The sequence below is a fragment of the Anastrepha ludens genome, unplaced genomic scaffold (genome assembly GCF_028408465.1).
Source record: "Anastrepha ludens isolate Willacy unplaced genomic scaffold, idAnaLude1.1 ptg000169l, whole genome shotgun sequence".
Taxonomy (NCBI): domain Eukaryota; kingdom Metazoa; phylum Arthropoda; class Insecta; order Diptera; family Tephritidae; genus Anastrepha; species Anastrepha ludens.
In genome coordinates this window covers 8,457-12,500 of record NW_026530106.1, presented here as the reverse complement: position 1 = coordinate 12,500, position 4,044 = coordinate 8,457, and the positions used below count along the sequence as shown (strand labels likewise).

The window sequence follows — 4,044 nt, the reverse complement described above, 5'->3', positions numbered from 1 at the left end:
TTAATTATGCCATTAAGTTTAATATAACTCAATGACTTGCACATATGTTAGACTCCTTGGTCCGTGTTTCAAGACGGGTCCCGAAGGTATCCTGAATCTTTCGCATTGTTAATCATATAAATGCATACAAATAAATATTAATATCATAGATATTAAATTTTTTGTAAAATTCAAAAAATGAATTTTAGCATTATATATAATAAAATCTATCAACACTTTATCAAATCATTAGTATTTATTCTATGTTAATATGCTTAAAAAGCAAATTAATTTAAATAAACTTAATATCACCAATGATCTTTTGATAAATACTTTATTATGTTAATAGATTACAATGTCCTTATATGAAAAAAATGCACATTATTTTTAATTATTTAATGATGAATTTTTCATAATGGATATTCAGGTTCATCGGGCTTAACCTCTAAGCAGTTTCACGTACTATTTAACTCTCTATTCAGAGTTCTTTTCAACTTTCCCTCACGGTACTTGTTTACTATCGGTCTCATGGTTATATTTAGTTTTAGATGGAGTTTACCACCCACTTAGTGCTGCACTATCAAGCAACACGACTCTTTGGAAATATCTTTCTAGTAATCATTAACGTTATACGGGCCTGGCACCCTCTATGGGTAAATGGCCTCATTTAAGAAGGACTTAAATCGTTAATTTCTCATACTAGATATTAAGATATTCCATACACTGCATCTCACATTTGACATATAGACAAAGTGACTTAGTGCTGAACTATTTTCTTTTCGCTCGCCGCTACTAAGAAAATCCTTGTTAGTTTCTTTTCCTCCCCTCATTAATATGCTTAAATTCAGGGGGTAATCCCATATGAGTTGAGGTTGTTTTAAAATATTTTTTATCTTCTCACACAATTTAATAAATAATTATATCATCTTTTCATCTCTATTTTTCTTTTTTTCCTTTTATATAAATATATATTATAAATAATAATTATGTAAAATGAGGCAATTCTAGAATAAAAAAAAATTAATTTTTATGCTAGACATTCCTCCTTTAATTACATATATAAATTAATATTTTATATATATATAAATAATATGAAAATTTTTTAAAGAGAATACTTAGATTCAAAATTTTTATTTCATTTTATTTGAGAGGATTTTTTTTTTTTTAAGAATATATATAATAAATAAAAAATTCATTATATAATCTTTATTTTTTTGCTATTAATATTATGAATTATTTAAAATCCAATAATATACACATTTGCTTAAATTCAATTATTTTTATAAAAGAATAAGCAACTTATTTAGCATAGTCTTACAACCCTCAACCATATGTAGTCCAAGCAGTACTTTAAAATTTAATTTAATGTACATAACAGCATGGACTGCGATATGCGTTCAAAATGTCGATGTTCATGTGTCCTGCAGTTCACACGATGACGCACAGTTTGCTGCGTTCTTCATCGACCCATGAGCCAAGTGATCCACCGCTTAGAGTATTTTTTTATTTATTTTTATTTATAACAAATGTCAATTTTTTTTTGCATATATTAATTGAAAGAGTAAAATTAAATAATAATAATAATAATATATAAATTGATTTTCTTTCAATAATATATATCAAATATATTTAACTCTAAACATTTTTATTAAGTTGCGAATGTCTTAGTTCAACAATAATACAGTGGTGGTATTTATTATGTTTGATTATTTTGTATTTTTTTTAATCATTTTATGTATATATAAATATATTAATAAATATATACCACTTTTGTTATTGTGAACAAATTAACTTATCATTCAATCAAATGAATAATAAGTACAACTTTCTATTTTCATGTTTAAAGGTTTTTAAAAGAAAAAATAAGAAAAAACATTACAAAATGTACCATCCATATTATATTTAATATGATATAATTGATGGATAACAAATTGAATGAAAAAGAATAAAAAGAATATGGATTCAAAATAATTATAAATTTTTCTTTTTTTTCTTTTTTTTTTTTTTTCTTTTGTTTGTTTTTGTTTTTATTTTTTTTGGCATTGTTTGTTTTTCTTACGGATATGGAACACAATAATGATCCTTCCGCAGGTTCACCTACGGAAACCTTGTTACGACTTTTACTTCCTCTAAATAATCAAGTTCGGTCAACTTTTGCGAAACAACCGTGACACACGAGGCGTCACAGTGATCACGTCCGGAGACCTCACTAAATAATTCAATCGGTAGTAGCGACGGGCGGTGTGTACAAAGGGCAGGGACTTAATCAATGCGAGTTAATAACTCGCACTTACTGGGAATTCCAAGTTCATGTGAACAGTTTCAGTTCACAATCCCAAGCATGAAAGTGGTTCAGCGGTTTACCCGGACCTCTCGGTCTAGGAAATACACGTTGATACTTTCATTGTAGCGCGCGTGCAGCCCAGGACATCTAAGGGCATCACAGACCTGTTATTGCTCAATCTCGTTACTGCTAGACGCAATTTGTCCATTTAAGAAGCTAGTGTCCTTATAATGGGACAAACCAACAGGTACGACTCCACTTATATAAACACATTCAAACACTTGTACATTCAAGATGTACGCATGAAAGAAGGCTATATAAGTTTCAACATCATAATCCTGAAAGCATCTATTTAATATATTTGAGTCTCGTTCGTTATCGGAATTAACCAGACAAATCACTCCACGAACTAAGAACGGCCATGCACCACCACCCATAGATTCGAGAAAGAGCTATCAATCTGTCTTACACGCTTATGTTCGGACCTGGTAAGTTTTCCCGTGTTGAGTCAAATTAAGCCGCAGGCTCCACTCCTGGTGGTGCCCTTCCGTCAATTCCTTTAAGTTTCAGCTTTGCAACCATACTTCCCCCGGAGCCCAAAAGCTTTGGTTTCCCGGGAAGCGACTGAGAGAGCCATAGTAGTAGCTACACCCAATTGCTAGCTGGCATCGTTTATGGTTAGAACTAGGGCGGTATCTGATCGCCTTCGAACCTCTAACTTTCGTTCTTGATTAATGAAAACATCTTTGGCAAATGCTTTCGCTTAAGTTAGTCTTACGACGGTCCAAGAATTTCACCTCTCGCGTCGTAATACTAATGCCCCCAAACTGCTTCTATTAATCATTACCTCTTGATCTAAAAACCAATGAAAGTAGAACAGAGGTCTTATTTCATTATTCCATGCACAAAATATTCAGGCATTTGGAGCCTGCTTTAAGCACTCTAATTTGTTCAAAGTAATTGTACCGGCCCACAACAACACTCGATGAAGAGCACTGAAGTAGGTTTAAATAGGAGGAATATATAAAAAATACATTGTATTAATTATATATAAGAACTCCACCGGTAATACGCTTACATACATAAGGTAATGTACATACCACAATATATAGTTGTACTACCCGTATGAAGCACAAATTCAACTACGAACGTTTTAACCGCAACAACTTTAATATACGCTATTGGAGCTGGAATTACCGCGGCTGCTGGCACCAGACTTGCCCTCCAATAGGTCCTTGTTAAAGGATTTAAAGTGTACTCATTCCAATTACAGGGCCTCGGATATGAGTCCTGTATTGTTATTTTTCGTCACTACCTCCCCGAACTGGGAGTGGGTAATTTACGCGCCTGCTGCCTTCCTTAGATGTGGTAGCCGTTTCTCAGGCTCCCTCTCCGGAATCGAACCCTGATTCCCCGTTACCCGTTGCAACCATGGTAGTCCTAGATACTACCATCAAAAGTTGATAGGGCAGACATTTGAAAGATCTGTCGTCGGTACGGGACCATACGATCTGCAAGTTATCTAGAGTTCAACCAATTTAACGATCAAATGATCGCTTGGTTTTAGTCTAATAAAAGCACACGTTCCATAAGGTCCGTGTTTATATTGCATGTATTAGCTCTAGAATTACCACAGTTATCCAAGTAACTGTTAACGATCTATGGAACCATAACTGATATAATGAGCCTTTTGCGGTTTCACTTTTAATTTGTTTGTACTTAGACATGCATGGCTTAATCTTTGAGACAAGCATATAACTACTGGCAGGATCAACCAGAAT

At 33.0% G+C, this 4,044-nt stretch overlaps 3 non-coding genes across 3 annotated transcripts in view; all 3 read right to left on the bottom strand.

Moving 5' to 3' along the window:
* The window catches only part of LOC128871339 (large subunit ribosomal RNA), a 3,990-nt gene extending 3,136 nt beyond the window's left edge, over positions 1 to 854 (bottom strand). The window contains exon 1 of the ribosomal RNA XR_008455898.1: positions 1 to 854. This exon is cut by the window's left edge and continues 3,136 nt beyond it. This is a non-coding gene — a ribosomal RNA (large subunit ribosomal RNA).
* A 442-nt stretch (positions 855 to 1,296) lies between these two features.
* LOC128871334 (5.8S ribosomal RNA) lies at positions 1,297 to 1,477 on the bottom strand. The gene has a single exon (XR_008455894.1). It is a non-coding gene; the product is annotated as a 5.8S ribosomal RNA (ribosomal RNA).
* A 576-nt stretch (positions 1,478 to 2,053) lies between these two features.
* LOC128871337 (small subunit ribosomal RNA) lies at positions 2,054 to 4,044 on the bottom strand. The gene has a single exon (XR_008455896.1). It is a non-coding gene; the product is annotated as a small subunit ribosomal RNA (ribosomal RNA).